Source organism: Bos javanicus, chromosome 5 (genome assembly GCF_032452875.1).
Source record: "Bos javanicus breed banteng chromosome 5, ARS-OSU_banteng_1.0, whole genome shotgun sequence".
NCBI lineage: Eukaryota > Metazoa > Chordata > Mammalia > Artiodactyla > Bovidae > Bos > Bos javanicus.
Window position 1 is genome coordinate 74,909,874 of NC_083872.1, and position 12,170 is coordinate 74,922,043.

At 45.0% G+C, this 12,170-nt stretch overlaps 1 protein-coding gene across 3 annotated transcripts in view; it reads left to right on the plus strand.

Moving 5' to 3' along the window:
- The window catches only part of LOC133247899 (apolipoprotein L3-like), a 58,159-nt gene that overhangs the window by 15,869 nt on the left and 30,120 nt on the right, over window positions 1-12,170 (plus strand). The gene's annotated exons all lie outside the window — the stretch shown is intronic.

A 12,170-nucleotide genomic window follows, 5' to 3' on the forward strand; every position in this document is an offset into this window, starting at 1 on the left:
GGCTCCTCCTGCCTGCCTGCTGGGCTCCCATCCAATCATTTCCCTAAGATCCTGGAGCCCTGCAGGCTCCCGGGGGAGCCCGGGGGAGCCCATGTCATCTGAATTGGGCTGAGCACTGAGATGCTCCTCCTCTAGTCCTGGGGACCAGAATGGACACCCAAGGGTGATTGAGAGCAGAGGGCTTGTGTGCAGGTGTGAGAGAGGGTTAGCCGTAAACAGAGGGGAGAGAGAGACAGCACACACCTCACCCAGGCTGCCTTCACGTATCAGTAGGACTCCTGCAGGAGCTTCCAGAACTGCCTTCCTGTGTTTACCTTGGGGCACTTCCCTGCCCCACTCATCTATTCCCCACACAGGCTAGAATGACCCATAGAGTATTGACCTTAACACAACTGCTTTCACCTCCTCCACAGCTAACCGTGACTCTGAGCACAGATGCTGAAGCCTAATTGCAGACCTAAGCAGTGTGCTGGAGCTGGGGTCCCCTGAGGGCAGAGCTGGAGGCCAGGCTCACTCGATCTCCAGGAGCAGGACTGAGGGGCTAGGGGATGGGAGCAGGGATGAAGGAAAGTCCATCCAAGGCCATGTTCTGATCTGGTCACCCCTCTGGGATTGCACCTGCCTGGACCTTCTGAGGAGCCTTCATGGGATGCCTCAGGCTCCTCCTCTTGCAGGAGGAGAGGGGAGCATCTGGGTGTGGCTCTCACCGCCATGGGCCTGCTTCACAGGGCACCAACTCTCTGTGTTTCCATGTGTGGAGCATGTGAGCACCTAACTGACTCCAATGCCTGGAGCCCAGGGCAGGAAGCCAGAGACCCAGGACCTGGAAATGATCCCAGGACCTCTCCTAAGTCCCTCCTCACGTGCTGCAGGGCCCTCTCCCCATTTTTGTCCAAACCTCCTTCGGAAGACTTTCCTCAGTGCCTCTGACTCTGACTCCCTCTCATCCAGTGTTACCCTGAGGCTTCAATCCGTCCTTCCATTCCTTCCTGAAGATGTCAGCAGTCATGGCCAGCATCTGTCTGATCCCCAAATCATGAGTTTCATTCCTTTTTAATTCTTTGTAAGTTCCTGGGGAATTCAAATCCTGCACAGACTTCTCCTGGGCAGGGTTCCAGGCACTGGATACAGAACCATTCAGTGTCTATCCCCACGTCCCCCCGAACCCTTAGAGCTGGACCCCATTCAGCTCAATGTGCAGATGATGCAATTCCACAGTGACCCCTGTGTCAGCTGAGATCCCTGTGGTTCTGAATACAAAAACTGAGTTTGGTAAGTGAGCACAGAAGAGCGTGCACTGGAGGGATGCAGGCCAGGTCAGAGAATGGAAAGAAGCCCCCAAACCTGCACAGTTCAGGAAGGACACAAAGTAGGGCAGGTCCCCCTGCAGGAGCTCACAGTCTGTCCCCAGAGGCCCCTTCCAGCAGGGAGCTTAGGACCAAGTCCCTGGAATCTGTGTCAGGTTCCCAGGAGACAGAGGCGCTTGGGTCTGAGGACTATATTCTTGGACCAATAGGTCAGGCGGAAGGATGAGGAAGATGAATGGTTAACAGGGACCGGAACCCTGGGGGGAGAGTCTCAGGAAGAGAGACTCCAGATTGAGTGCTTCCTGGATGCACACGTGCCCTCTTCTCAGACCAATGGAAATGACTCTCCTCACCCTGTTCTTGGTCCAACATCCCACACACAACAGTAAGTGCACCGGCCACTTTCCAAGCTGGAGACAAACACGAATCACCTTCCCCCACTGTATGTTGGAGCAAAGTCAGGGGTGAAGGGCCCCAGCGTGATGCCAGTGCTTCCCCTGCTCTGTGGGCTCCTTTCCCAGTACTCTGCATGTATGTTATACATGTGCAGCAACAGGGAGGTGCAGTAACCCCAGGACCTCAGGAGCACTGCTCCCCTGATACCAGTCTTCACTGGGATCCCACTTCCTGTTCCTCTTTCCTGAGGGGAAATTCACCCCTGTGGAGCCTGGGCTGGGCCATTGCTGTGTCAGCACTGTCACCTGGGTCCTTATCGAGACCTCACTGCCCCCTCTGAGAGCACGTGTTTGTCACCCCAATGGAGAACAGGAGGAAGCTGGGCCCAATGTCCAAGAATGTGGCCACAGTCTCGACCTGGGAATCACCATCCTAGGTGGGGCCTCTGGTTGCCTTGAGCCTCTTCCCTGGATCCTTGTTGAGCTGATTGGTCAGGAGGATGCAGGGTGTCCTGTTTCAGGAGGAAGTGAAGCAAGCATGTGGTGTTTCTGTAACACAGCTCAACCTGGGCCCAGGGTGGTGGACCCACCTCCTTGGAGCCCAGGCCACAGAGCTGTCTGTCGCCACTTGCTGTGCTTCCCAATGTGGGGAGAGATGGGTACAGGTCTGTCCCGCCACCCAGGACCTGAGTCCCTTCTGGCAGGGCCTGTTTTGGGGGCTTCTAGCTCTTCGCTTGGCCCTGAGTTTGCTGGTTTTAAGCTGCTGCTCCTAGTTCTCACAAAGGCCTTGAAGTTCACAGAGCTGCCTTCATACCAAGCTGCACACAGCCTCCAGCTGCCTTGTTCCTGGGGCTTTAGACCTAAGAGAACAGAGGTGTTTTGAATCTGCAGAGGTCCATACTTTAGAATCCACCGGTTTTCTCAGGAAGTTGTGCTGCTGACACAGAATATCTAACAGCTGGTTACACTCAGATGTCTGTGGAGCTGGTCTGGACCCAGCCTCTGGGACAAGGACAATTGGTGAGGAGCACCTTGCACTGTCCCAGTGAGGCTCTCAAGCCACCTGTGGTGTTGCCTGTCACCTTGCACATGGCCGCACACTGCTCAGCCACCCCTGCTTAGCTCCTGCGCTTCTGAAGGACGTTTAAGCCAGGCTTGACTTTAAAGTACCTTTTTCAAAAGAAACCTTTTGGGACTTCCCTGGTGGTCCAGTGGTAAAGAAGCTGCCTGCCAATGCAGGGGACAAGGCTTTGATCCCTGGTCCGGGAAGATCCGACATGCTGGGAGCAACTAAGCCCGTGCACCGCAACTACTGAGCCCGCTCCCTAGAGCCCGTGCTCTGCAAAAAGAGAAGCCACTGCAATGAGAAGCCCATGTACTCAACCAAGAGTAGCGCACTCGCTGCAACTAGAGAAAGCAGCCCCTGCCTGCACAGCAGTGAAGACCCAGGGCAGTCAAATAAACAAACAAGGACACTGTTTCCCTAGTTACCTAAGGTAATGCCTCCTGAGCCCCACTATCTACTGCCACCTTTGTTAGTAATGCACGTGAGCACAGACTCCAGCAGGTAAGCTCTTTCAGGGCCAAGGTTCTGTATTTCTTACCTGTCCCATGCTAACCCCCACCTGCCCCCTCCTGCGACCCCTGAGCCCCACTCTCCCTGAATCAGGAGGAGGCTGCCCACAGAGAAGCAGGGCCAACCCAGGCTCCAGGCCCCTTCCCTGACCTTGGCCTTGCTCCACGGCTCTGTGGTGGTTGGGGTGCCCCATGGTCAGCAGCCGGCTCTCCTCCTCTGGATCGAAGCCCTGGAACTCAAGAGCAACCTGTACCGCATGGGCCAGAGCAAGGTCTTCTTCTGGGCTGGTGTGCTGGCCCACCTGGAGGAGGAGCGGGACCTGAACATCACGGATGTCATCATTGGCTTCCAGGCCTGCTGCTGGGACTACCTGGCCAGGAGGTGAGTCCCAGAACACCTACCTCACCCAGCCTGATCCTCACTTGGGGTCCCTAGGTATCCTGTAGCGGAGGGCACTTTTTTCACACTATGAACTTTCTATTTGTATTGAGGACTAGTTGATTAACAGTGCTGTGATAGTTTCAGTTGAACAGTGAAAGGACTCAGCCATACACATACATGTATCCATTCTCCCCCTAACTCCCTTCCCATCAGAAAGCACTTCAGTCAGTTCAGTTCAGTCGCTCAGTCGTGTCTGACTCTTTGTAACCCCATTGCAGCACGCCAGGCCTCCCTGTCTATCACCAACTCCCGGAGTTCACCCAAACCCATGTCCATCGAGTTGGTGATGCCATCCAGCCATCTCATCCTCTGACGTCCCCTTCTCCTCCTGCCCCCAATCCCTCCCAGCATCAGAGTCTTTTCCAATGAGTCAACTCTTCACATGAGGTGGCCAAAGTACTGGAGTTTCAGGTTTAGTATCATTCCTTCCAAAGAAATCCCAGGCTGATCTCCTTCAGAATGGACTGGTTGGATTTCCTTGCAGACCAAGGGACTCTCAAGAGTCTTCTCCAACACCACAGTTCAAAAACATCAATTCTTTGGCACTCAGCTGTCTTCACAGTCCAACTCTCACATCCATACATGACCACAGGAAAAACCATAGCCTTGATTAGACAGACCTTTGTTGGTAAAGCAATGTCTCTGCTTTTGAATATGCTATCTAGGTTGGTCATAACTTTCCTTCCAAGGAGTAAGCATCTTTAATTTCATGGCTGCAGTCACCATCTGCAGTGGTTTTGGAGCCCCTAAAAATAAAGTTTGACACTGTTTCCACTGTTTCCCCATCTACTTCCCATGAAGTGATGGGACCAGATGCCATGATCTTCGTTTTCTGAATGTTGAGCTTTAAGCCAACTTTTTCACTCTCCTCTTTCACTTTCTTTTTTTTTTCAATGTTTTTCTTTTAATTTTATTTCATTTTTTAACTTACAATATTGTATTGGTTTTGCCATATATCAACATGAATCCATCACAGGTATACATGTGGTCCCCAACCTGAACCCTCCTCCCTCCTCCCTCCCCATACCATCCCTCTGGGTCGTCCCAGCGCACCAGCCCGAAGCATCCAGTATGGTGCATAGAACCTGGACTGGCGACTCGTTCCATATATGATATTATACATATTTCAATGCCTTTCCCCCAAATCATCCCACCCTCTCCCTCTCCCACCGAGTCCAAAAGACTGTTGTATACATCAGTGTCTCTTTTGCTGTCTCGCATACAGGGTTATTGTTACCATCTTTCTAAATTCCATATATATGCGTTAGTATACTGTATTGGTGTTTTTTTTTTTCTGACTTACTTCACTCTGTATAAGAGGCTCCAGTTTCATCCACCTCATTAGAACTGATTCAAATGTATTCTTTTAATGGCTGAGTAATACTCCATTGTGTATATGTACCACAGCCTTCTTATCCATTCATCTGCTGATGGACATCTAGATTGCTTCCATGTCCTGGCTATTATAAACAGTGCTGCGATGAACATTGGGGTACACGTGTCTCTTTCAATTCTGGTTTCCTCAGTGTGTATGCCCAGCAGTGGGATTGCTGGGTCATATGGCAGTTCTATTTCCAGTTTTTTAAGGAATCTCCACACTGTTCTCCATAGTGGCTGTACTAGTTTGCATTCCCACCAACAGTGTAACAGGGTTCCCTTTTCTCCACACCCTCTCCAACATTTATTGCTTGTAGACTTTTGGATCGCAGCCATTCTGACTGGCATGAAATGGTACCTCATAGTGGTTTTGATTTGCATTTCTCTGATAATGAGTGATGTTGAGCATCTTTTCATGTGTTTGTTAGCCATCTGTATGTCTTCTTTGGAGAAATGTCTACTTAGTTCTTTGGCCCACTTTTTGATTGGGTCATTTATTTTTCCAGAATTGAGCTGTAGGAGCTGCTTGTATATTTTTGAGATTAGTTGTTTGTCAGTTGCTTCATTTGCTATTATTTTCTCCCATTCTGAAGGCTGTCTTTTCACCTTGCTTATAATTTCCTTTGTTGTGCAGAAGCTTTTAAGTTTATTTATGTCCCATTTGTTTATTTTTGCTTTTATTTCCAATATTCTGGGAGGTGGGTCATAGAGGATCCTGCTGTGATGTATGTCGGAGAGTGTTTTGCCTATGTTCTCCTCTAGGAGTTTTATAGTCTCTGGTCTTACATTTAGATCTTTAATCCATTTTGAGTTTATTTTTGTGTATGGTGTTAGAAAGTGTTCTAGTTTCATTCTTTTATAAGTGTTTGACCAGTTTTCCCAGCACCACTTGTTAAAGAGATTGTCTTTAATCCATTGTATATTCTTGCCTCCTTTGTCAAAGATAAGGTGTCCATAGGTGCGTGGATTTATCTCTGGGCTTTCTATTTTGTTCCATTGATCTATGCTTTCAATTTTTCACCATTGAGAATAATGTTTGTTGTGGGTTTGTCATATATAGCTTTTATTATGTTGAGGTATGCTCCTTCTATTCCTGCTTTCTGGAGAGTTTTTATCATAAATGGATGTTGAATTTTGTCAAAGGCTTTCTCTGCATCTATTGAGATAATCATATGGTTTTTATTTTTCAATTTGTTAATGTGGTGTATTACATTGATTGATTTGCGGATATTGAAGAATCCTTGGATCCCTGGGATAAAGCCCACTTGGTCATGGTGTATGATCTTTTTAATGTGTTGTTGGATTCTGATTGCTAGAATTTTGTTAAGGATTTTTGCATCTATGTTCATCAGTGATATTGGTCTATAGTTTTCTTTTTCTGTGGCATCTGTGTCAGGTTTTGGTATTAGGGTGATGGTGGCCTCATAGAATGAGTTTGGAAGTTTACCTTCCTCTGCAATTTTCTGAAAGAGTTTGAGTAGGATAGGTGTTAGCTCTTCTCTAAATTTTTGGTAGAATTCAGCTGTGAAGCCGTCTGGACCTGGGCTTTTGTTTGCTGGAAGATTTCTGATTACAGTTTCAATTTCCATGCTTGTGATGGGTCTGTTAAGATTTTCTATTTCTTCCTGGTCCACTTTTGGAAAGTTGTACTTTTCTAAGAATTTGTTCATTTCTTCCACGTTGTCCATTTTATTGGCATATAATTGCTGAGAGTAGTCTCTTATGATCCTTTGTATTTCTGTGGTCTGTTTTGATCTCTCCATTTTCATTTCTAATTTTATTGATTTGGTTTTTCTCCCTTTGTTTCTTGATGAGTCTGGCTAATGGTTTGTCAATTTTATTTATCCTTTCAAAGAACCAGGTTTTGGCTTTGTCGATTTTTGCTATGGTCTCTTTTGGGTTTTTTTGCATTTATTTCTGCCCTAATTTTTAAGATTTCTTTCCTTCTACTAACCCTGGGGTTCTTCATTTCTTCCTTTTCTAGTTGCTTTACGTGTAGAGTTAGGTTATTTATTTGACTTTTTTCTTGTTTCTTGAGGTATGCCTGTATTGCTATGAACTTTCCCCTTAGGACTGCTTTTACAGTGTCCCACAGGTTTTGGGTTGTTGTGTTTTCATTTTCATTCGTTTCTATGCAAATTTTGATTTCTTTTTTGATTTCTTCTGTGATTTGTTGGTTATTCAGCAGCGTGTTGTTCAGCCTCCATATGTTGGAATTTTTAATAGTTTTTCTTCTGTAATTGAAATCTAATCTTACTGCATTGTGGTCAGAAAAGATGCTTGGAATGATTTCAATTTTTTTGAATTTACCAAGGCTAGCTTTATGGCCCAGGATGTGATCTATCCTGGAGAAGGTTCCGTGTGAGCTTGAGTAAAAGGTGAAATTCGTTGTTTTGGGATGAAATGTCCTATAGATATCAATTAGGTCTAACTGGTCTATTGTATCATTTAAAGTTTGTGTTTCCTTGTTAACTTTCTATTTAGTTGATCTATCCATAGGTGTGAGTGGGTATTAAAGTCTCCCACTATTATTGTGTTATTGTTAATTTCTCCTTTCATACTTGTAGGATTTGTCTTATATATTGCAGTACTCCTATGTTGGGTGCATATATATTTATAATTGTTATATCTTCTTTTGGATTGATCCTTTGATCATTATGTAGTGACCTTCTTTGTCTCTTTTCACTCTTAAAGTCTATTTTATCTGATATGAGTATTGCAACTCTTGCTTTCTTTTGGTCCCTATTTGCATGGAAAATCTTTTTCCAGCCCTTCACTTTCAGTCTGTATGTGTCCCCTGTTTTGAGGTGGGTCTCTTGTAGACAACATATGTAGGGGTCTTGTTTTTGTATCCATTCAGCCAGTCTTTGTCTTTTGGTTGGGGCATTCAACCCATTTACGTTTAAGGTAATTATTGATAAGTATGATCCCGTTGTCATTTACTTTATTGTTTTGGGTTCGAATTTATACACCCTTTTTGTGTTTCCTGTCTAGAGAATATCCTTTAGTATTTGTTGGAGAGCTGGTTTGGTGGTGCTGAATTCTCTCAGCTTTTGCTTGTCTGTAAAGCTTTTGATTTCTCCTTCATATTTGAATGAGATCCTTGCTGGGTACAATAATCTGGGCTGCAGGTTATTTTCTTTCCTCACTTTAAGTATGTCTTGCCATTCCCTCCTGGCTTGAAGAGTTTCTATCAAAAGATTAGCTGTTATCCTTATGGGAATTCCCTTGTGTGTTATTTGTTGTTTTTCCCTTGCTGCTTTTAATATTTGTTCTTTGTGTTTGATCTTTGTTAATTTGATTAATATGTGTCTTGGGGTGTTTCGCCTTGGGTTTATCCTGTTTGGGACTCTCTGGGTTTCTTGGACTTGAGTGATTATTTCCTTCCCCATTTTAGGGAAGTTTTCAACTATTATCTCCTCAAGTATTTTCTCATGGTCTTTCTTTTTGTCTTCTTCTTCTGGGACTCCTATGATTTGAATGTTGTATCGTTTAATATTGTCCTGGAGGTCTCTGAGATTGTCCTCATTTCTTTTAATTCGTTTTTCTTTTTTCCCCTCTGATTCATTTATTTCTACCATTCTATCTTCTAATTCCCTAATCCTATCTTCTGCCTCTGGTATTCTACTATTTGTTGCCTCCAGAGTGTTTTTGATCTCATTTATTGCACTATTCATTATATATTGACTCTTTTTTTATTTCTTCTAGGTCCTTGTTAAACCTTTCTTGCATCTTCTCAATCCTTGTCTCCAGGCTATTTATCTGTGATTCCATTTTGATTTCAAGATTTTGGATCAATTTCACTATCATTATTCGAAATTCTTTATCAGGTAGATTCCCTATCTCTTCCTCTTTTGTTTGGTTTAGTGGGCATTTATCCTGTTCCTTTACCTGCTGGGTATTGCTCTGTCTCTTCATCTTGTTTAAATTGCTGAGTTTGGGGTGTCCTTTCTGTATTCTGGCAGTTTGTGGAGTTCTCTTTATTGTGGCATTTCCTCACTGTGTGTGGGTTTGTACAGGTGGCTTGTCAAGGTTTCTTGGTTAGGGAAGCTTGTGTCGGTGTTCTGGTGGATGGAGCTGGATTTCTTCTCTCTGGAGTGCAATGAAGTGTCCAGTAATGAGTTATGAGATGTCTATGGTTTTGGAGTAACTTTGGGCAGCCTGTATATTGGAGCTCAGGGCTGTGTTCCTGTGTTGCTGGAGAATTTGCTTGGTATGTCTTGCCCTGGAACTTGTTGGCCCTTGTGTGGTGCTTGGTTTCAGTGTAGGTATGGAGCTGTTTGATGAGCTCCTGTCAATTAATGTTCCCTGGAGTCAGGAGTTCCCTGGAGTCAGGGTTTGGACTCGAGCCTCCTGCTTCCAGCTATCGGTCTTATTTTTACAGTAGTCTCAAAACTTCTCCTTCTATACAGCACCATTGATAAAACATCTACGTTAAAGATGAAAAGTTTCTCCACCATGAGGGTTACCCAGAGAGGTTCATAGCGTTACATGGAGAAGAGAAGAGGGAGCAGGGAGTTAGACGTGACCCGAATGTGACGAGGTGGAATCAGTAGAGGAGAGAGCGGGCTAGCCAGTAATCACTTCCGTATGTGCACTCCACAACTGGACTGCTCAGAGATGTTCACGGAGTTATACAGAGAAGAGAAGAGGGAGGAAGGAGACAGAGGTGGCCAGGAGGATAAAAGAGGGGAATGAAAAGGAGAGAGACAGATCCAGCCAGTAATCAGTTCCCTAAGTGTTCTCCACCGTCTGGGACACACAGAAATTCACAGAGTTGGGTAAAGTAGAGAGGGGTTAGGGAGGAGACACAGGCGACCTGGTGGAGAAAAAGGAGAGTCCAAAGAGGGAGAGAGCAGTCAAGCCAGTAATCTTGCTCCCAAGTAAAAAATGGGTACTGAAGATTGGGTTCTTAAAGGTACAAAAATTGGTAACAAATACCTAAAAGCAAAACTTAAAAGTCTAGAGTTTGGAATTTCCAAATACAATGTTAAAGAAAAGAAGAAGAAAAAGAAAAGAAGAAGAAAAAGAAAAGAAGAAAAATAAAGAGAAAAAAACAAACAAACAGAAACAAAATCACAAAAATTATAAAGAAAATATAGGTACAAAATTGATAACAAATACCAAAAAGCATAAACTAAAAATCTAGAGTAGAGTTTGGAATTTCAGAAATACAATGTTAAAGAAAAGAAGAAGAGAAAGAAAGAGAGAAAACAAAAGTCACAGAAATTATTAAAAAAAAATATATAGGTACAAAATTGATAACAAATACCAAAAAGCTAAAATTAAAAATCTAGAGTAGAGTTTGGAATTTCAAAAATACAATGTTAAAGAAAAGAAGAGGAAAAAAAGAAAAAGAAAAGGAAAAAAAAAACAAGGTCACAAAAATTATAAAATATATATATATGAAGTTTTCTTTAAAAAAAATAGGGTCTTTTTTTTTGCAAAGTAATAGTAGGTTATAAAAGTGAAAATTAAAGGAGTAATAGAGGACTTAAAATTAAAAAAAGTAAGAAAGAAAGAATGATCGTAAAAATAGTAAAAATATATCTAGGACTTTCTCTGGTGTTGTGGGTATTGTGGAGTTAGGTCATTTTTGGCTGGTTCCTTGGTCTGGCTTATATTTCTCAAGATCTATAGGCCCCTTCCTATGTAGTTGGTACTGACAGGGTTTTGATCTATTGACTGTTGCTTCCAAGGCGGTTCCCTCTGTTATAGCTTCTTCTGTTTGCTGGTCTCTTCAGTGTCTGATTTCCACCCTGATACAAAGGGGGCAGTGGAGGACACTTTTTTTTTTTTTTAGTCTCACTTGTTCAGTCGCGCTGTGGGGAGGGAGGGATGCTGCAAATAACACTGGCCTGTGCTCGCAGTGCCTCAGCTACACTGGGCCTGCCCCCGCTCACGGCGCATGTAGCCTCCCTGCCCACACTGCTCAGGCTCTAGGTTGCTCTGCCGAGAACCATCCGAGGCCGGCCCTGGGCTGCCTGCACCTCCCAGGTCTAAGACGCTCAGGTTTAGGCACTCAAGTAGTCCTCAGAGGCGCAGACTCGGTTGGGCCTGCATTTTGTGCCCTTCCCAGGTCCGAGCAGCTCAGGTGATGAGGTGTTTGGTGAGCACGGTTTCTGCGACTTATCGCCTCCCCGCCGCTCGGTTTTCTGGGTGTACAACTGGCGCACCTTCTCAGGCAGATGTTGACCGTCCAGAACCCCAAGAAGTCTTAGTTTGCAAAGAAGCCTGCTTACAGTTTTGTAGATAATGTCTCTCTGGGGCTGCGATTGCCCCCTTCTGGCTCTGGCTGCCTGTCACCAGAGGGGGATGGTCTGTAGCGGGCTATTTCTGTTCAGTCCTTTTTTCCCTGCGCGGGCCTGGGGATGTCTTAGGTTAGGGCTGGCTTTTCGCGTGGTAGATATCCCACAGTCTGTTTTGCTAGCCCAAATTAGTTCCCTCAGATAGTGCTCAGGGCATTCAGGCCAGATCCTTACTCTAAATGATGCAGCCCGCACCGCGCCTCCCTGCCCAGCCTCTGCTTGCTAGTGGCGGGTGCAGGCGTCTGTGCTGCTTCTCCGCTGGGGGAGTTACTGTTGGGCTCGTAATATGTGGATTTTAATTGTTTATTTATTTTTCCTCCCTGTTATGTTGCCCTCTGTGCTTCCAAGGCTTGGCACAGACTCAGCAGTGAGAGTGTTCCTGGTGTTTGGAAACTTTTCTCTTTTTAAGACTCCCTTTCCGGGATGGAGATCCATCCCTTCCTCTTTTGTCTCTTTTTTGTCTTTTATATTTTTTCTTACCTCCTTTCGAAGACAATGGGTTGCTTTTCTGGGTGCCTGATGTCCTCTGCCGGCATTCAGAAGTTGCTTTGTGGAATGTACTCGGCGTTTAAATGTTCTTTTAATGAATTTTTTGGGGGAGAAAGTGGTCTCCCCGTCCTATTCCTCTGCCATCTTAGCTCCTCCTCTTTCACTTTCTTGAAGAGGCTTTTTAGTTCCTCTTCACTTTCTGCTAAAGGTGGTGTCATCTGCATATCTGAGGTTATTGATATTTCTCCTGGCAGTCTTGATTCCAGCTTGTGCTTCT